The sequence below is a fragment of the Macaca nemestrina genome, chromosome 11, assembly GCF_043159975.1.
Source record: "Macaca nemestrina isolate mMacNem1 chromosome 11, mMacNem.hap1, whole genome shotgun sequence".
NCBI lineage: Eukaryota > Metazoa > Chordata > Mammalia > Primates > Cercopithecidae > Macaca > Macaca nemestrina.
The window spans coordinates 139,398,544-139,419,509 of record NC_092135.1 but is presented as its reverse complement, the minus strand read 5'-3'; the positions used below and the strand labels follow the sequence as shown (position 1 = coordinate 139,419,509).

At 45.6% G+C, this 20,966-nt stretch overlaps 2 protein-coding genes across 4 annotated transcripts in view; one reads left to right on the top strand and one right to left on the bottom strand.

Annotated features, from left to right (window-relative positions):
- SEPTIN2 (septin 2) overlaps positions 1–836 on the bottom strand; it is a 36,031-nt gene extending 35,195 nt beyond the window's left edge. The window contains exon 1 of one of the 2 annotated variants that reach the window (XM_024790385.2): positions 615–836. The gene's annotated coding sequence lies outside the window, so the exon portion shown is untranslated. Of the gene's footprint in view, positions 1–268; positions 392–614 lie in introns of those variants that run through there. The other variant, XM_011727761.3, reaches the window with a different exon arrangement.
- The window catches only part of HDLB (high density lipoprotein binding protein), an 88,114-nt gene continuing 67,644 nt past the window's right edge, over positions 497–20,966 (top strand). The window contains exon 1 of one of the 2 annotated variants that reach the window (XM_011727756.2): positions 497–655. The gene's annotated coding sequence lies outside the window, so the exon portion shown is untranslated. Of the gene's footprint in view, positions 656–986; positions 1,124–20,966 lie in introns of those variants that run through there. The other variant, XM_011727758.2, reaches the window with a different exon arrangement.

Here is a 20,966-nt window from a genome sequence, read left to right as displayed (position 1 = left end):
CCGGAATCCCCACTCCCGCGCCCGGCCCTGCCCGTGTCGGAGCCACTGTCACCGGCACTAGGACCGCCCGGGACAGCGAAGCCCACGATAGGGGCCGAAGAGCCCGGGCCCGGCCGCCCCTCCCCCACCCCGCCCCGCCGGCACCCCAGGGCGGGCCGACCACCCCCGGAGGGTATGGGACGAGCGGGGCGTCCTCCGCACCTCCTCGGGAGGGCCGGCCCGCAACTTGTGCCCCCGCCACGGCGGCGTACACTGGCGAGACACTCACCCGCCAAACAGCCCGAGAATAGGAACCGACCGACCGCACCGCGGACCCGCCCAGAGCCCGCGGCCGGCTCACACCCCGTCCCGCCCAGCGCGCAGGCGGATTGCGTCACCGCGTCACCCCGCCCCTTTGCCAACTCCTTCCTGGCTCAGCCTTCTTCCCCTCCCCCATGCGGCCGGCTTCCGAGTGCGCAAGCCCAGACTCGTTCGCGTTGTCCGCCTCTGCGCAAGCGCCGTGCTCCTCCCACGGCGGTTGGCCATATAGAGGCTGGGGGTGGGGGGGAGGTCAAGCGTAGCCTCTTCTCCTTTACCAAGATGGCGGCTTGTCCCTGTTTCGCCACAGTTCCTACCTTATGAGCTCGGTTTTCTTATGCTAATAAGAGTGGAACAGGTAATGAGAATCTTCGCCTTGCGGTGGGTAACTGGAGTCGGGGGAAGGCCGTTTGTTACAAGGAGACAGGTGCCCACTGAGGAGGAGAGAGGCGGTCGGGGGAGGGCAGGTGGTGGCGGGAGTGCGGAGCGATCACGGGGAGGGGGAGCCTTCGCCTCTGCTCCTGTCCTCCAGGAAGATGGCGGCAGCACCGAGCTGGGGCGCCGAGGACGACTGGGCGGGGGACGGCGAGCGGCCACGCGAAACTGGTCTAGCCCACCACCGCCGCCGTCTCGATGATCGCGGGGCCTCTCCGGGATTGGCTGCGCGCACGTCACGTGGGGCCGACGGGCCCTGAGCAGACCATCGAGTCGGGCGTCCCTCCCCGGGGACGTGGCCTTCCTGTGCCCGGGCTGGGGCCCGCCGCCCCGCGGGGGAGGGCGGAGCTGGCGCGGCCCCTAGCTTTCTCCTTCTGGTGTGGGGCCCGAGGTGAGACCTGGGGAGTGCCCCGCAAGCCCACGAGCAGCGACGTGGCTCGGGGACGGGAGGGTGCCGTGCCTGGCTGCGGCCTGAGCGGGATGGGCGCGGGCGGCTCCGGCCCGCGGGTTGTGCCCCGGCCCGGGGTGTCCTTCCCTCCCTCCCGCGTGGCCTGGAGGCACTGCCACTGTCCGAGACTCACGTCAAGGCTCGGCGCAAATACCCCTCGTTCAGGAAGCCTTCCTAGGTTTCCCCTGCTTAGAGGAAGCACTTCCTGAGTTCCTAATGGCTGCCCCGCATGGTGTTGGGAACCTGAGCCTTTCTGACACCGTGGCATGTTGCTAGGGTATTTTTGTGCGTAGCTCCTTTGAAAAGTGATTAGGTGCTCAGGGCTAGCTGCTACATATCCTCTCCATTCGACTTAGAAAATGAGAGGGTCAGACTTGACATGGTGTTTGGACGCCATGTAAAATCGAAAGAAGTCGACTTGGACTTTGCTTATTAAACAGTGCTTGTGGTCAAATGAAACGTCTGAAGGAAGATGGATGAGTCGTAATCTTCAGGAACATGACGATTTGCCCCTCAGTTTTGCGTTTTATGTTCTCAGATTCATAGCTACCCTATACCCTAAGCCCTCAAGCAGTGACTTCACATTTATTTGGTGTCTGCTTAAGGATAATCAGTCACTTTCTTAGCAGGTAACTTCCTTAAAACCCTATTAAGATAGGTTAAGTCACAATTAGGATTTTGTCTAAGGCTCCTAGTAGCGGCACATTGCATAATAAGCTTAATGTTCATTTAGGGAAGCAAATCTGGGATGCTGAAACACTGGATGAAACGTAGTGCTTAGGTTTACATTTTGATTTTTGGACAGCTAAAAGTATCCCTAGGCTAAATTCATTAAGTACACATGATATTAGGATACTTGGCAACAGTATTTAAAAATAGTTGAAAAAGTGTTTGGGTAAGAATTCTTTCCGTCGTTTGAATTGCCGAATCTCTGGGTCTGAAACATCAACCTATCAAGAGTTTTAGACTTGGAGAAAATGGAGCTGGAGCCTATACTGCCTCAAGTCTCAGGGACAGCATTTGAAACCCCGTTAAATAATTCATCATGAGGATTAAACTTTCCTGTTACTACCATTAGTTTTGCTTGATACCAAGCACTGTTTAAGGGACTTAGCTCATCTTATCATGAGTCAAATTAACGTCATTGGGGTAAAAGTGCATTGAGTGTAAGGAGAGTACCTCTAAGACGTAGTTGACCTATGTCCCGTCCCTCAGCGCCACTTGGCTTAATCCAATCCCTGTCACAGTGTCCTCTGTAGTGGGCAAAGCTAACTTCTCAGTGGCCTGGTGGGAGAATTTCTTCTTGAGTAATTAAGTATTTTTCCAGGTTTTGTTGTTTTGGCCTTCCAGTTGTCTAACTTCAGCCTCATGGCCTCACTTCTTCATTTCAATTCAAAAAAATATTTGCTGGAAATTGCTGTGTAAGGTTAAGGGTTCTGCAGATACAGAGGTTAAGAGGATATAGACTTTTCGGCTGGGCACAGTGGCTCACGCTTGTAATCCCAGCACTTTGGGGGGTCAAGGCGGGTGGACACTTGAGGTCAGGAGTTCGAGACCAGCCTGATGAACATGGTGAAACCCCGTCTCTACTAAGAATACAAAAATTAGCTGGGCATGGTGGCGCGCGCCTGTAATCCCAGCTACTCAAGAGGCTGAGGCACGAGAACCTCTTGAACCCAGGAGGCAGAGGTTGCAGTGAGCCGAGATTGTACCACTGCACTCTAGCCTGGACGACAGAGTGAGACTGCGTCTCAAAAAACCAACAAAAAAGGGTATAGATTTTTCTTTTCCTCAAGCAGCTTGTGGTCTAGTGTGAGAAACTCATTTGTAGAAGAGTAATTACATTAAAGTGTCATAAGTTTGATGATAGAAACATATAAGGTGTGGACGTAGGAAACAAGCTGTGATTATCTGTTGGAAAGTCTTCCTATAGAATGTGGTCCTTGAACTGGTAAAAGACGAGTAAGAGTTTTTCCAGGTGGCGTTGAGTGTACAGGAAGACTAGGAAGGAGGAGGCTGGCATTTATAGTTGGTGGCATACGTGGGCAACAGGTTGAGAATTTGGTATACTCTTGCCATTGCAAATGGTAGAGGGTTTGGCTCAGACTGTGTACTGAAGGACTTGATGCCCTTCAGTGAGTTTTATATGAGATACTCTGACCTGAACAGAATTTGAGATGATTGCGCTGGGTCCACTGGGATCACTTACGAACCTTCATGGGTCTTATGGATTCTCCATTAGTGCGTGCCAACTGAAACTTACAGAAAGGGCCTAAGCAGAGAACATGCTTTTTAGAGTACAAAGTGGTAGTTTTATTTGGTATGGCCCGTTCATTGTGCATCCATCCCATAGGCAAATGGTGATACGAAGCTTTTCCCTCTTCTGGTAAGCAGTAACCAAGTTCTGGAAGAAGCATACCATACAGCTTTCCCCGTTGCCAAGTTATGATGACACAAAGTCCAAAATGCATGTAAAGGTTTTTCACCAAGTAGAAAAGCAGAGAACCCCAACCAGTATAATGTGTCAGAATACTTTTCCCCTTAAATTGTGAAAGCACCACAGCATTCAACATTTGGAAACCAACAAAATAATGAAAAGAACCTTTTTTCATGTGTATATTTTAAAAATCAGTTACATGTTATTTTTTGGTATTTCTAAAGTCAGAGACATTTTAGAAGTGAAATCCCTAGTAGGCTATTGTTTTACCAAGCACACTGAAGTTCCTCGAATACCGTTGAAGATGAGCCAGACACTTGTTCTGACACGTGTCTGGACGTCATGTGGTTGTGTTAATCATCTTGTTGATACTTGCTGTTAATTTGGTAACAATGAATTGACTACATACTCTCCCTTACTACTTTTTATTAGCATTCATATTAATCTTATTTCAAATCAAGGTTACGTCTTCATGTAATTTATAGAGTCAGATAATCCTAGAAAGGCTTGTAAGGAAGAAGTGCCAACGTCCTTCCCCTAATCGTGTTTCCTCCCCTGCAGAGTATCTACTTTAGCCTTAGTAGATTTCCTTGATCTTTGCCTCCAACTCTGAAGAGTGTATTTGCTTGACATCTATATTTGTGTCCCCCCACCCCTGTTTCATGTGATGTCTCTTCGCTTGACACTAAGAATAGGTAGGAAGTTCCTAGCTTTCTTTCACCCTCTGCCTTCTCAGTGCAAACAGATCCATGGCTGCCCAAAGTGATATATGCTTGATTTGGTTAGTTCAGTATTGATTGTTTATATTATGACTACATACTGCCATTTACAGCTGGACGAAGTGGTATAATAGGATTGTTTTCCCTTTTCTGGATAACTTTGTGTTTTCCTGGGTTATTACAAGTGTTACCTGTTTTTGTTTGCTTGCTGCTTGCTCAGTTTTCTGTATTTTATCACTACAATTCAACCCCAAATTCTGAACCAATTGTCTAAATCTTTCAAGAAATTGTCTGATTTCTTTTGATGAAAATTAGTATTCCTATCATTTTATCTTGAATAAATCTCTTCCAGCGCCTCCAATCTGCTGCAGGCTTGTCTGTGCCTGGAATCTTGTAAAACTCATCACTCCCTCTTGTGTTGGAGCCTTACTTTTCTGGAACCTATGTTATTCTCTTTATTTTACTCTCTCACTTGCCTTCACTAGTTGCCTGAGAGGTGCATGGCAGATGAAGTTTTGAGAATGTGTATGTACGAAAGTGCTTCATTCTGCTCTTATCCTGAGTAGGAGTTTGGACATCATTTTGCTCCGCTGTCTTTAAGCTTCCAGTGTTATTGAAGTCTTAAGCTGTTCTGATTCTTTTTTCTTTCTATTGATACATAACATTTTTAGAGCCTTTGTATGTGACTACCTTTTCCTCCATGAAACCTGAAGGCTTTTCTTTCTTTTTTTTCCTTCTTTCTTTCTGTTTCTTTTCTTTTGTTTTTTTTGAGACACAGCGTCTTGCTCTGTTGCCCAGGCTGGAGTGCAGTGGCACTGTCATAGCTCACTGCGACTGCGATCTCTGGGGCTTGAGTGATGCTCCTGCCTCAGCCTCCCAAGTACCTGGGACTACAGGCATGCACCACCACACCCGGATAATTTAAAAAACTTTTTGTAGACATGAGCTCTCCATGTTGCCCAGGCTGGTCTTGAACTCCTGGCCTCGAGTGATTCTCCTGCCTCAGACTCCCAAAGTGCTGGGAGTGAAGGCTTTGCATCTGGTCTCAGAGTCTTTTCTTTCTGCGAAATTCAGAACTCCCAGAACAATGATGTCCCGTGGAGACTGTTTTCATCCAATGTCTTGCCTACTTTTTGGTCCTGTTTCTTTGCAACTCTTGTTCTTCAATGCTGGGCATTTTTGTTGATTTATTGCTTTAATTTCTTCCTATTTGCTCTCTCTTTCTAGACTTCTACTCTTGGACCTTCTGGATTGGCACTCATAATTTTCTTAAGTTTTTTCTTTTTTTTCTCCCCCATCTAAGATTTTTGTTTTTGTTTTTATCTTATAAATCATAAATTGACAATTTATACTTGTACGTATTTATGGGGTACAAAGCGATGTTATGATTTATGAATACTGTAAATAATAAAATCAAGTTAACATAATTCATCACTTCAAATACTTTTTTTGTTGTGAAAGCCATTTGAAATTTACTCTTTTGAAAGCGACATTATTATTTACTGTATTCACCATGCTGTACAATATATCTCAAAAAAGAAAACCACGTTCCTCCTGTCTAACTGATGTTTTGTACCCTTTGGTTTTTCATTTTCTTTCTGGAAGTTATTCTCAAGTTTATCTTCCAGCCCTTCTACTGAGGTTTTTCTCATTTCTAAGAGCTTTTTCTTGTTTCCTTTATTCCTATTTTATAACCTATTTTTTGTTTCATGAATATGGTATCTTCTCTTAACTGTTTGAAGATATTAATGAGGTTGTTTTTTTTTTTTGTTTCCTAGTTTCATTTTCCTTAAGCCACTATTGAGGCTGCTTTGGTTTGTTTTGGGGTTTTTGGCTTTTGTCAGAGCCTTTTCTCAGCTATGCAGTGGTGGTCTTGTGCCTGCTCTGAGCCAGAGGGCCTCTGAGCCTGTGTCTGTGGCTTGCTGACTGTGGCCTTCACTGCAGAGGCACCTGGCCGGGCCATTTCCTTACAGCTTCTTTGCGTTTCTTCAGATTCCCCAGAAAAATATCTGGTAGCCGTTTGCCTGGCTACGTGGCCCTGAGGAGAGAGGCCTAGGAGCGCAGCAGTACGCTTAGAAGAGCTTACTTCCGTCTTTGCAGAATTGTTTCCCTCCTCTGTAACTGGTGTCTCTAGTCCAAAGATTCTACTTCTCTCTGTAGACAGAAAAGCGATGCCCTTTTGCCGTGACAGGAGAGGGACTGTGCAGGTTGTGGGGTGCATCTTAGGGATCTTCCTTTGAAACCTGTCAGCCACCTCTGGTTTTGATTCAGGTCTCCTGGCTTCCAGTCATATTGCTAGTTGCCCTTCCCCATTGCCGATACGGGATTCAGCCCTTGTAGGTCTGTTTCCGGTTTCTAGCTTCCAGTATTTTGATGTTCTTATCTCTAGTCCTATTCTTCTTTGTTGTGATTTGTATCTTTAAAAATCCTTTACTCTCATTTTAGTGGTGCTTCAGGAGGTGGTGTAAATGTATTGATCTGACAGCTGCCCATGCTAGAGACACTGTTCTAGGAAGTGGGCTGCAATGAGGAAGAAGCGGGTGTGTTCTCCTGTGCTTTCGTGGAGGTCACGTTTTGGTGGGGGTGTCAGGCAGTCAGCACACCAGCGGATATGCAGTATGTCCAATGTGGACAAGAAGGAAGGAGGAAAATGGAGTGTCAAGGGGAGGGGAGTGGGGGACACAGCGGCAGTTTGGCGTAGTGGGGAGGCCTTGCTGATTGAGCGACAGTCGATTCAAACTTGCGGTGAGCAAACAAGCTGTGGGCTGCGATCTGGGGAAGAACTTTCTAAGAGGAGCGGACAGGAGGTGAAAAGCACAGGGGCAGGACTGTGTTGAGCACGTTGGAGGAATGTGGAACGCCAGTTACTAGACCAGTGTGGGGCAGGGCTGGAGGGTGTAGGAGATGGGCAGGTCGGGGAGGAGGCGGGGCTCCTCGCGGTTGCATCTTGATGCCTTTGGAGAGCTGGAGCAGAGTGACCCAGTACTGGTAGTGGATCATGGTGAAGTGACCACGGGCCACACCATTCATGACATTTCTCACTTTTCCCATCCCCTGTGGGAGGCAAGTATTGTTGTCATCACAGGTCGAGGCAGACCCTGAGGCAAAGACTAGACTTAGTGGTTTGGCTCTAGTTTGTGCCTTGAACTACTTCACTGCTTCCCTATCCTGGCCTTGTCAGTTAGCCTCAGTCTACCACCTACCCAGGTCTGCATACCCCCCAAAACAGTATACACTTTGACGCTTTTCTGCAAGCACAATTACTTTTTGGGGGAGCCCTTCTCTTAAAGCAGGGTAGGTTAATGTTTGTGAATGAAATGGAATTTGGCAGGCTGAGGTGTCTCAGGTCATCAGCTTATGTTGTCTACTGTGTGACTAATTGAGGCAAAAGATGTCCTTTTTAATAGTATTTTCTCATCACTTTTGCCTGAGTGCCCTTTAGGAATGTTATTTTTGGCATACAACTTGAGTTTCACTTAAATTTGTAATTCTTTCTATTCATTCCTACTGCTGTGCTGCCCAGAAGTGGATTTTGCTTTGTCTTACGAGCATTGCTGAAACACTGGTAGAAAGGTGGATGGATTGGTTGTGATTAGTTTGATCTTCACAGTAGAGAAATTCAAATGGTCAGTAAGCTCAACAAGGTTTTTGTCTCACTGATGATCAGAGTTGCCATTAAAATCATATTTCCCCCAACATCAGGCTGGAAAACAAAATAAACTTCATCATTTTAGTTGTCCTCAAAGGAGAAGAGGACAGGTGTTCTGTAATCAGGTGTTGTGAGTGTAACTAAAGTCTTTGAGAGGTGGGCAGTTTTACCTTGGCGATATCTATTAATGCATTCCCTGTAATCATGTAATTCCATTTCCAGTTCAGTTTATCCTATGGAGGTACAGGCCCAAGTGAGCAGAGGATGTTCTTTTCAGCATTGTTTATAGTCGGGAAAAAAAAAATTAGTTCAAGGGTCCTGTCAGGAGGGGATTTATTAAGGAAGGTATGTTTACTCCACTCAACATGTAGTTGTTAACAAATGAGGTACATTTGTATTTGATACTTAGAAAGATGACCATGATGTCTTTTCAAAGGAAAAGAAGTGTAGCAAATGGTGAAAGAATGGGTATAAGATCCTGTCTTTATTTAAATCATGTATTAAAATTATAATTAAAGTATAATTAAAATTACAGTTTTGAAGATACACTTTAGAATATATTTCTTGGGAAAGCCTCATGGGGGGTTACCGGTTTTTACATTGTTTTGTTGAGTTATATTTTACAATACTTTTTTTTTTTTTTTTTTTTTTTTTGAGACGGAGTCTCGCTCTGTCGCCCAGGCTGGAGTGCAGTGGCCAGATCTCAGCTCACTGCAAGCTCCGCCTCCCGGGTTCCCGCCATTCTCCTGCCTCAGCCTCCCGAGTAGCTGGGACCACAGGCGCCGCCACCTCGCCCGGCTAATTTTTTGTGTTTTTAGTAGAGACGGGGTTTCGCCGTGTTAGCCAGGATGGTCTCGATCTCCTGACCTTGTGATCCGCCCGTCTCGGCCTCCCAAAGTGCTGGGATTACAGGCTTGAGCCACCGCGCCCGGCCTTACAATACTTTTAAAGCTAAAAAATCAAATTCCTTGGTAGACTATCCCTACAGCAGGCCCAGTGCAGTGTTAATCTATTAATACTGCCTATGTTCATTAAACCATTATTCATGTAGCCCCTACCTGTCCCATTTCAGTCTCTCAGGAGGCTTAGCTGTGTCCCAGAGACCCCTGTGCTGTGGCTGCAGATCTCTCCTGGGGCAAGAAGAGGTAAGAAGTGACTGATGCCAAAGTCAGCAGTCAGCAAGCGGGGTGAGCAGTCTTGATGGATTCCTTCGGATAAGCATTTTTCAGACCTACTCTAGGGCTTGCCTTTTCCCTCTGTAGTCTCATCAGAAGTTCCTGGGGTGGACCTTGTGAGACCTGCAGCAGTGCTTGCCGTCTTAGGTACAGAAGGCACGACCGTGATTCTTTCTCCCTGCCTCAACAAAGAGTGGAGATGTTTATCCAGGTTAGGATGGCACTGCCCCCCGTCCCCCTGGAAAAAAAAAAAAAAAGAAATGAAAGGATAGTGTCTTTGACTGGACGGGAGTCAGGAGACCTCACTTCAATTTTGGGCTTTTCTTTTTTTTTTTTTTTTAATAGGTTCAGAGCTACTCCCTGGACCTGTTCTTATCAGCCTTATGACTTGGGGACTTGGGATCCTTTTTTTTTTTTTTTTTTTTTTTTTTTTAGTTTATTGAGACGGAGTCTCACCCTGTCACCCAGGCTGGAGTGCAGTGGCACAATCTCGGCTCACTGCAACTTCCGCCTCCCAGGTTCAAGCAATTCTCCTGCCTCAGCCTCCTGAGTAGCTGGGACTATAGGCATGCACCACCATGCCTGGCTAATTTTTGTATTTTTAGTAGAGACGGATTTTTGCCGTGTTGGCCAGGCTGGTCTTGAATTCCTGACCTCAAATGATCTGCCAGCCTCGGCCTCCCAGATTGCTGTGATTATAGGCATGAGCCACTGCTCCCAGCCTGACTTGGGGTACTTTTAGACCTATAGGACTTAAGCTCCTTCCTTTTAAAAATAAGAAAGCTGAGGCCAGGCACGGGGCTCACGCCTGTAATCCCAGCACTTTGGGAGGCTGAGGCAGGCAGATCACCTGAGGTCGGGAGTTCGAGACCAGCCTGAGCAACATGGAGAAACCCTGTCCCTACTAAAAATACAAAATTAGCTGGGTGTGGTGACTCATGCCTGTAATTCTAGCTATGGGAGGCTGAGGCAGGAGAATTGCTTGAACCTGGGAGGCAGAGGTTGCAGTGAGCCGAGATCACGTCGTTGCACTCCAGCCTGGGCAACAAGAGCAAGACTCTGTCTCAAAAAAAAAAAAAAAGAAAGAAAGAAAGCTAAATCTCTGAGTGGGTTTTTCATTTTTCATTTTCATTTTGTTTTTTTTAAAACAGATGCCTCAGAACCTGGATAACTCAGTTTATCAGAAATTCAGTTTTCAAGTTTGGAAGGATAACACTTGGAGCTGACAGTCGCTCGTAAAACATCTGATTTTGTGGTCCCTTTTAAAAATCCTTTTGTTATTTAAAAATCCTCACCTATTAAAACTTTTTATTCTTTGCTTCCTGTATACCAGTCATCACGCTATTTATTTCTAGCAGTGGTTGTCACCGGGGTGATTTTTGTTACCCAGGGCACATCTGGCAGTGTCCAGAGACCTTTGTGGTTGTCGTGACCTACAATTGTCTAGTGGTTGCGGCCAGAGATGCTTACATCCTGTAGTGCACAGGGCAGCCCCTGCAACCGAAGCATTCGACTCAAAATGTCAGCAGCACTGAGGCTGAGGAGCCCTGCTGTAAAGGGTCGATCCTTGAAAGGGCTCTAGGGTATAGCCATCACAGGCCCCGTGTTTTTGGTTGGAAAGAGTAGAGCCTGACCAGGTCCGGTGGTTCACACCTGTAATCCCAGCACTTTGGGAGGCGAAGGTGGGTGGATCACCTGAGTTCAGGAGTTTGAGACTGGCCTGGCCAACATGGTGAAACCCCATCTCTACTAAAAATGCAAAATTAGCCGGGTGTAGTGGCACATGCCTGTAGTCGCAGCTACTCAGGAGGCTGAGACAGCAAAATAACTTTAACCCAGGAGGTGCAGTGAGCCAAGATTGAGCCACTGCACTCCAGCCTGGGAGAGACAGAGCAAGACTCTGTCTCAGAAATTAAAAAGTAGAGCCTGGTAGAGTGAAGCCACTTGCAGGAGTTAGTTAGGGCTATGTTGCCTTACAGTGCTGGTGTCCTCACAGATGATAATAGTAGTAAAAAACTCCACACCTGTTTACTGTGTGCCAACTCGGGTTAAGCTTTCTCCATATATAACCTCATGGTAATACAAAAGGCATTAATATCAACTCCTTTTTACAGGAGAGGAGACAGGCCCAGAGAAATTAAGATCTGTAATTATTTATTTTTGTTATCTTGGCCCTTAACTTTTAGAAGTTCACACATTTAAACATTTCATCTTGACAGATTTACCCAGCGTTTGAGTGTGTGTGGGGCTTCTCTAAAGCGCAGGGTCAAAGGGGATATCCTCCCCACACAGCTCTTTCTAGTTCGGGAGTGGGACCAACCAGGCCTTTGCAGCAAGGTAGGTATTCTGTGCTGAAATACACGCTGTAAAGCTGTCCTGTGTTTCTTGGAATTTTGAGTATCTTTCATTGATTCAATCGGCATTTATTTTTCACCAAGTACATATTCTTTAAGTATGTTTTGGAAAAACTGAACAAATTGAAGTCCCAGCCCTAAAGCCATTTATGCATTTGGGGCCTGTCTCTGCAGTAACACGCTGCTTTTTAGCACTGGGACCAAGTCTGTCTGCGGCTGCCTTCGGGGGATTGGCCTCTAGTCTAGACTCTTGCTGGGTTAGTGTTTCCATCATTCTGTCAAGGATCCAGCTCTAAGGCCGACAGCCACCTCCCTGAATTCATGTGATGGATACACAAGCCTCTTGGACTAACTCCCCTCATCATTTTACTGCTTCCAAGCCTGGGTTACACGTTAAGCCGGTGATGTGCTATTAATGTATTGATGATGCTTTTACTTGGTTTGGATCCCTGTGGCTTAGCAGACTTAACTTGATCGTGGCAGATGCCGTATACATATTTTGAGGGATGAACAGATAGGATAGTGTTGATTGCTAAAAAGGTAATGATCTGGTTGGGCATGGTGGTTTATGCCTGTGATACATACACATGCACTTTGTAATCCCAGCATTCTGGGAAGCCGAGGCAGGAGGATCACTTGAGCCTAGGAGTTTGAGACCAGTCTGGATAAACAAAGTGAGACCCACATCTCTACAAAATATAGAAAAAAATTAGCTGGGCCTAGTGGCATGCCTCTGTGGTCCCAGCTACTCAGGAGGCTGAGGTGGGAGGCTCGTTTGCACCCAGGAGGTTGAGGCTGCAGTGAGCTGTAGTCATACCACTGCACTCCATTCTGGGTGACACAGTGAGACCCTGTCTCAAAAAAAAAAAGAAGTAATATTCTGAACTTGTCTTTTCTTGACTTTTTGGTGAATTATAATGGGCTGCCAGAATCTCGATCAGCTTTTTAGGCTCTGAGGGATATGCCTAATGTAGAAATAATCCAGTCTGAAGGCCAGGTCTCAAGGTGTCACTTTTGTATTCTTGGATGACTGTTGAATGTGTGGTCTCGACAAATGACTTTGTGGAGCAGCTTTCTCCAGAAATTTCCATGTGCTTGGATCAACAAACTTGCGACCCAGGTATGCTGAGCAGGTGCCTTCTGTGACCAAGCTCAGTATTGAGGGCCCTCCTGTCCTTGAGGCAGCCAAGTGTTCTTGTGTACAGCGGTCTTGTGTAGCAGGTTAAGTGCTGCCTCTCTGTTCTTGCTTGTTTTCTGTAATGTGCCACCTTTCTTTGCATGATTCCTTTGTCCGATCTTCCAGCGTCCTGTTGTATGGTGTGGGTGGACTGGGCATTGCATAAATGAGTTGGAGCAGTGACGTTCTTGGCCTTGCCCTGTCCTTGAAAGAGGACCCGGCACCATCTGGGGCTCCTGAAGTGGCACCTCGCACCAGCAGGATGCACCTCTTCCTGGCCCTGCTGTCAGCCTCTAAACACAGCGCAGGCTGACTTTCTTACCACGGCTCGTTTGGCTGGCTGGACCGAGTGCTACTTGTTTCTTTCTGGAGTGGGGAAATAACTTCAACCAGGTGCAGTCCGTGTGTATTATTATTTCAGCTGCAGAAGCTGTTCTAAATGCCCTTTTAGGGAACTGTGGCAGTGTGAATTCAGTGGTTGTGCTGCGTGTTAGACCTGTCCAGCTCTAGGCCCAGGCAGCTAGATTAAGTCATTGGGCATTGGTAGGGTACTGTGAGCAAAGACTTTCTCACCTCGGGCCAGGCAGAGAAGGACACGGTGGCTGAGCTCACCTGCTCCTTGGTCATCCTTCGAACCTCTGAGTGTGGATGATTCCTCGGGGAGAGAAAGCAGCCTTCTCGTGGGTGCCAAGACAGCAGCTACCTGCATAGCAACCGCTCCTGGCCTATTAGGAGATTTACATGTGGAGACTCTGGAGAGAGCTGCACTTCTAAAGAGGTTGCCACAACAGACAGCCTTAGGGGAAATGGGAAAACTAGAGAGAAGAGCTCTTGTCCCAAAAGGACCAGACCCACTGGAACAAATAGAGGTAAGGAAGCAAAGAGAAAACAACAGTACAAGGGTAAAATGGGGAGAAATAGTTTTTGAAAGGGGGTCATTTATTTGGCACTTTTACCGAGTTATTTTGAAACAGAGTCTCAGTCTGTCACCCAGGCTGGAGTGCAGTGCTGTGATCACAAACTCACTGCAGCTTCCAACTCCTGGGCTCAAGTAATCCTCCTGCTTCTGCCAAGTAGCTAGGACTATAGGGGTGCCTGGCTAATTTTTATTTTTTTGTGGAAATGGAGTTTTGCTATGTTGCCCAGGCTGGTCTTGAACTCCTGGACTCAAGCAGTCCTTCAGCTTCAGCCTCCGCAAGTGCAAAGTGCTGGGATTACAGGTGTGAACCACCTAACTTGGCCTCTAGTTTGTTTGCTTGAGACAGGGTCTTGCTCAGGCACTCTAGCTGGAGTACAGTGACACTATCTTAGCTCACTGCAGTCTTGAACTCCTGGGGACGCCTCCTGAGTAGCTGGGAGGCATACTACAGGCACTGTACCTGGCTAATTAAATTTTTCTGTTTTTTGTAGAGATGGGAGTTGTGGGGGGGGGGGGTCTCACTCTGCTATATGGCCCAAGCTGATCTTGAACTTCTGGTCTCAAGCAGTCCTCCCACCTTGGCCTCCCCGAAGTGTTGGGATTACAGGTGTGAGCCACTGTGCCTGGCCCTCGGCCTCTTTTACCATTTTTGAAATTGAGGTTTTGAAGCAAGTGACTTGCTCAGAAACAGTTCTCCCTCTTAGGGCTTCCTTTTCAATATTAAAAGATGTGTGGTTTCTGATTTATTAATTAGAATGGAAAACTTTTTGCCCTGCGTAACTCTTTTTCTTTAAAAATTAAAAAAAAAAAAAAAGGAAAGGATGGCCGTTTGGGATCTTTTCTGCCTGTCTGCTATAACCATTCGACAGTTGAGAACCATGTTACTTGGTGTCTTGTAGCTTGTCAATAGAAGACTCTGAAGTGTGTGTGAATAGAACCTTAAAATTCACTTTTCCTTTGCTTTGTCTTCTTTATGTTGGAGTTTGCTGACTCCGGAGTGTATATTATTAGATGAATACAAGTGTGTACTCTTCACCCCAGTATTTGCTGGCTGGTGTGAACAAAATGAAATACACTGCATCGTCCGAATGTGTTTTATTCTGTAGCAATGTGTATATTACTCTTAATTTCACTCTTCTTATGTTATATGCTTTCTAATTTTATTAATACCTAGCTCATTTGAGTGTTTCAAATGATATTACTGATTTAATTATAGTTACTTTTTAAACATTTGCTGATAAGTAGATGATTAGGTGGTCTCGTAGCATTGGCTTAAACCAGTATGTGTGCACGAAATCAATTCAGTTTGAAGAATACAATTTTTTTCTTTTGAAACAAGGCTTCTATTTTGATCTAATTGCTCATGCTTGGAGCTGCCTGACCAGCCTCTGAGACCCAAGTTCTGTGTTCCCTTTGTCGTCTGCACAACGAGCTCAGCAGACTGCTGGCTGCCTGTGTACAGGGCTCCCGGGTGTCCCCAGGCTCAGCTCTGCAGTCTCAGAGGAGGACCTGGCCTGTGAAGAACTGAGGTGGTGATGTGAGGGTCTTTTCTCTTCCGTCAAATCTTGCCCCAGTTACCTTGTGTAGTATTTAGATTGTTCTCAGTTGGCCGTATGGTTGTATTGAAGGCTGTTTTAGGATATTTAGAACTTATTTGGCATGCATTAGGATTCTTCTTAGGGTGTTTTAATTCCAGTATGTACTTATGCTTGTCTTCTCTACCTGCCCCGAGTCTTGTAGTGGTGGGAATGTGTGTGTGCGTGCATGTGTGTGTATTTAAGCCCTTGCTGATTGATGCAGTCACTTGCCTTTCACCCTACCTAAATATTCCTAACTCTCGTTGGGCAGGGTTCCTGTTACATGTCGTGGGTTACTGTCATTTGCCTAGTGTCCAAGTTCTGCCTCTTGTTCGTCTTTTAGGGCAGTGTGCGATTGGGGCTCAGCAGTGCTGGTGGCTGGCCCAGATGGAGCACCAGGGGACGCCAGCTTTCTAGGGCGGGAGTGGGGGAGTTCCCCACGTGGATCTTGAAGTTGCTTGGGATGTGCTGCTGTGCATATCTGGGTTGTGCTGTGGCTTTCTTGACACTTTCTGGTGGTTTAAAAATCTACTTTCTTGTGAAAGAACATGAACCAGGAAAAAAAAATCTTTTATGAAGTTTGAGAAAATGATTGGGTGACAGACTTTAGTATCATGACAATATCTTTAGTATAATAATATCTTTATGCTTTGGTATATAAAGTTTGGGTGAAGTGTGCATTCATCTTGTAGTTGAACTCGTGATTAAACAGATATAGTCAAAATTTGTTTTTTGTTTGTTTGAGACGGAGTCTCAACAGTCTTGCTCTGTCCCCCAGACTGGAGTGCAGTGGCGGGATCTCAGCTCACTGCAACCTCTGCCTCCTGGGTTCACGCCATTCTCCTGCCTCAGCCTCCCGAGTAGCTAGGACTACAGGCACCCGCCATCATGCCTGGATACTTTTTTGTGTTTTTAGTAGAGACAGGGTTTCACCATGTTAGCCAGGATGGTCTCGATCTCCTGACCTCGTGATCCACCTGCCTCAGCCTCCCAAAGTGCTGGGATTACAGGCGTGAGCCACCACGCCCGGCCCAAAATTTGGGTTTTGACTTTGAACTGGAATGGTCAGTGTTATCCCTCTCCTATATTGACGTTTATTTCCAAATTAGGGTGCTTAGTTTTTCTTTTTTGTTTTTTTTTGAGATGGAGCCAGGCTGGAGTGCAGTGGCATGATCTCAGCTTATTGCAATCTCCACCTCCTGGGTTCAAGTGATTCTCCTGCCTCAACCTCCCGAATAGCTGGTACTACAGATGCATGCCACCATGCCCTGCTAATTTTTGTATTTTTAGTAGAAACAGGGTTTCACCATATTGGTCAGGCTGGTCTTGAACTCCTGATCTTGTGATCTGCCTGCCTCGGCCTCCCAAAGCACTGGGATTACAGGCGTGAGCCACCGCGCCTGGCCTTAGGGTGTTTAGTTTTTATTTTATTTTATTTTATTTATTTTATTTTATTTTATTTATTTTATTTTATTTTATTTTTTTGAGGCAGAGTTTCGCTCTGCCACCTAGGCTGGAGTGCAGTGGCGCTATCTCCACTCACTGCAAGCTCCACCTCCAGGTTCACGCCATTCTCCTGCCTCAGCCTCCCAAGTAGCTGGGACTACAAGCGCCCGCCACCACACCTGGCTAATTTTTTGTGTTTTTAGTAGAGACGGGGTTTCACCGTGTTAGCCAGGATGGTCTCAATCTCCTGACCTCGTGATCCGGGATCGCCCGCCTCGGCCTCCTGAAGTGCTGGGATTACAGGCGTGAGCCACCGCGCCCGGCCTAGGGTGTTTAGTTTTTCTAATCACAGAAGTAGTACATATCCTCCATTAATTTTTTTAAAAAACGATCTTGAATTTACAGAGGAGGTACAGATACTGTACAGCTCTTTATCCGAACCACCTGAGGGTAAGTTGGGACCATGAGACCTCCTTACCTTGAGATATTTTGGTATGTTTACTTATAGACAAGACACCGTCCTCCTTAACCGCAATACCGCCATCAAAGTCAGGAAATTAACATGAATGTGTTGCCACCTTCTGATCAGGCAGCACATTCGCATTCCATTGCAAGGATCTAGTTCAGAATCACAGTTGACTGTCAGATCTCCGTAGTCTCCTTCAAACTGGGAGAACGGAATGGTTCCTGTGCCTGAGCTTGACACTTTTAATGATCATTAGCAGTTATTTTGTGGGGTCCCTTATTGTGGGTTTGTTTGGTGTTTCCTTTTGATTAGATCTAGGTTTTGCGCCTCTGGCTGGAGTAGTACAAGGAGGAGGCTGGGTTCTTCTCTGCATCCTATCAGGTGGTGCAGAATTCAGTTAGTCCTCTTCCTGGTGATGTGCACTTTACTTGCTTGATTCAGGTGCTGCCTTCCAGGCTTCTCCACTGTGAAATCTTTGTAATTGTTAAGTATATCGTAGGGAGATACTTTTGAAATAAAATCAAACTTTCAGTTATCTCAACTATCTCAACTTTAATCAGAGTTCAATTTACTTATATCAGTATTGGCTCATGGTTTCCCTAGTTAATTCGGTTGATTATTATCCTTTTACCATGATTTTATTTGATACTCATCATCTCAGGTTTGACCCATGAGAGTCCCTCAAGCTCCTGTCTCCTTCTTTTTTGTATTTTAAAATTTTTATTGTATTTTATTTATGTATTTATTTATTTATTTATTTGAGACCAAGTCTTGCTTTGTCGCCCAGGCAGGAGTGCAATGGTGCCATCTCGGCTGACTGCAAACTCCACCTCTCGGGTTCAAGCGATTCTTGTGCCTCAGCCTCCTGAGTAGCTGGGATTACAGGCGTGCGCCACCGTGCCCAGCTAATTTTCTGTATTTTTAGCAGAGACAAGGTTTCACCACATGGCCCAGGCTGGTCTCGAACTCCTGAGCTTAGGCAGTCCGCCCGCTTCTGCCTCCCAAAGTGCTAGGATTACAGGCGTGAGCCACCACCGTTCCTGCCCTTTTTTGAGACGGGATCTCACTCTGTCCAGTCTGGAGTGCAGTGGTGAACTGTCGGCTCACTGCAACCTCCACCTCCTGGGTTCAAGTGATTCTCCCGCCTCAGCCTCCCAAGTAGCTGGGACTACAGATGTGTGCCACCACGCCCAGCTAATTTTTGTATTTTTAGTAATGATAAGGTTTCACCATGTTGGCCAGGCCGATCTGAACTCCTGACCTCAGGTGATCCACCCGCCTTGGCCTCCCAAAGTCCTGGGATTACTGTCTGCGTCCTTATGATATGTCCTCATTATTCTCTTTCTCGTTCTCTTTTCTCTCTTTCTTTCTTGTACCGCAGGATACTCTGGGGTCTTCATGTACCTTCCCTGCCCCAGACCTGGATTCTGCCTTTGTCTTCAGGAAGGCCTGCTTCCCTTTTATGGCAGTTGGTCCTCAGAGAAACAGGGTCTAGGCACCAGCTAGGTTGTTGGAGTGTTACTATACCCAGGCCCTCTCAGTCGGCTGAGCATGTGTATACATACATATACAAAACATACACATAGATACATGCATGTGTATTTTTAGCACACTGTCTCATTTTTTAATATTTCCTTGTATTGAAAAGCATGAGTTTATTCTAGTACCCCCATTTCCAATCTAATACCACAGGGTTTATTCTAGTTTCTTGCTTTCCAGGTGGATAACTCTGTTTCCCAACAGTGACAGTCTTAGATCCCAGTGTCTCTAATATGTTTACTTCCTTGATTATTCACCCTATGTGGAACGAGACTCCTCTTGTTGACCTTCCTGCTCAGATGCCCGTTGCCTCACTCAGCTGCTGTCGTCCTGCACCTCCACCCACCGTGAACATCTTCCTCACTCCACTTGGGCTCTGATACCCTAGCTGTGTAGATATTCTCTTATGTGGAAGCCCATATCCCCAGGTTAAAAAGAAAAAAAAAGTCCAAGTCCTATACGCTCTGTTTTTGCAGCTTGATCACTTTCGTTTAATGTACAGTAGTCTGCACTTTTTCCAGAGACTGGTACACGAGCCGTTGGATTATTGTTGGTGACAGCGCCTTACTGTGTGGTGTCCACATCCCACTTAGTATTACTGCCTTCTTGCTCATGCACACTCGTGTTCTTCCCAGTTCTTTGCCTGTAGCATGCTGTCGTGAGCCTCACCTATTACACCTATGGTTCTGTATTCTTTTGCAGGCTCTTCTGGAGAGTAGCATTTTTGAAGTGTGATTGCTGAATTAGATTGTGTATTTCTATTTTTTGTTATGTGTTTCTAAATTGCCTTCTAATTTTATACTTTATCAATGGTTGAGTAGTCTTTTTTCCCCCTTACCATTATAAAAACTGAATGATCACTTTTGTTCATCTTTGCAGATCTCACAAAGGCTGCATGAAGATAAACATCTATTCGTGTATTTGTGGGCAATTTTGTACTAATTTTCTGATTTGTGTGTTCATGTGTCCTAACCTATTCAGATGTTTTCCAAACATTGAAAAACTATTTGTATCTTGACTTCTATATTAGTGTTCTATAAAATTCTTATGCTCTGATAGGGTCAAATAAATCAGTATCTTCCTCAGTGGTTTTTACAGTGTATATTGTTGGAGGCTTTTTGCACCCCCAAATCACAGGTTTTCCTCCTTAATCTTCCAGCTCTTCAAGGTTGGATTGTTTACATCCAGATCTCCAATTCATCTGAAATTTATTTTGGAGTATGTTGTGAGGTAGGGATCAAACTTTATATGTTTTCAAAATGGATAGCAAATTGGCCCCATTCCTTGCTGATTTGAAATGGCCCTTGTATCAAATAATAAACTCATAAGTACACGAGTCTTTTTCATGCATCAAGTGCCTCTTCCTCAGCCAGTAACACCAAGTGCTGATTACCGTTGCTTTGTAGTATGCTTTGCTAATTTTAGTTGAATTCCACTTTTTTTTTTTTTTTTTTGCAAAATTTCCTATCTTGGTTTTATTTTTAGGTGAATTTGAGAATCCTTGTTACAGTTAAAAAAACAAAACAAAACAAAAAACCTACTGGAATTTTGTGTTAGTTTCCCAGGGCCGCCGTAACAAATTACCACACATTTGGTGGCTTACAACAGGAATGCATTCTCTCACAGTTCCGGAGACTGGAAATCTGAAATCTGGCAGGGCCACACTCCCCCTGGGGGGTAGGAGAGAGATTGTTCTTTGCTTCTTCCGTCTTCCAGCTCCTGTCCCACAGTCCTTGGCTTGCAGCTGCATAGTTCCCACCCCTGCCTTCCTCTTCACGAGGCTTTCTCTTCTGTCATGGATGGCATTTAGAACCCACCCAGATAATCCAGGATCATCTCCTCAGCTTAGTATCTTTCACTTAATCTCATCTGAAAAGATCCCTTTTCCAAGTAAAGTAAAACTTACAAATTTCCAGGGTTGGGACTCCCTGTCTTTGGGTGGCCATTTTTCAGCCTATCACAGATGTTATTTGGAGTTTGATTGGGGGTGTAGATGAACTTGGAATAGAACAGACATCTTTTGTGATGAATCTCCTGGCTAAGTCTTGGCATCATCTCCATGATTCAGGCTTCTCATGTGTATGTGTGTTGTGAAATTTTTGTTTTGCCAACTTGCCAAGCTTGCCTTCACTGTTACTAGGGCTTCGTTATAGTAGAGGGATTTTCTAAACAGGTCATCTGCAGACAGTGGTATTTGTCTCCTTGCTTAATTCTGTCTCTTCAGATGGCCTGTTGGACAGTCTTGGACAGTAGTAACATCTTGGTCATTCTGTTACATATTTTAATACTATAATCTTTTTAGTAAATACATGTTACTTTGAGGAAATA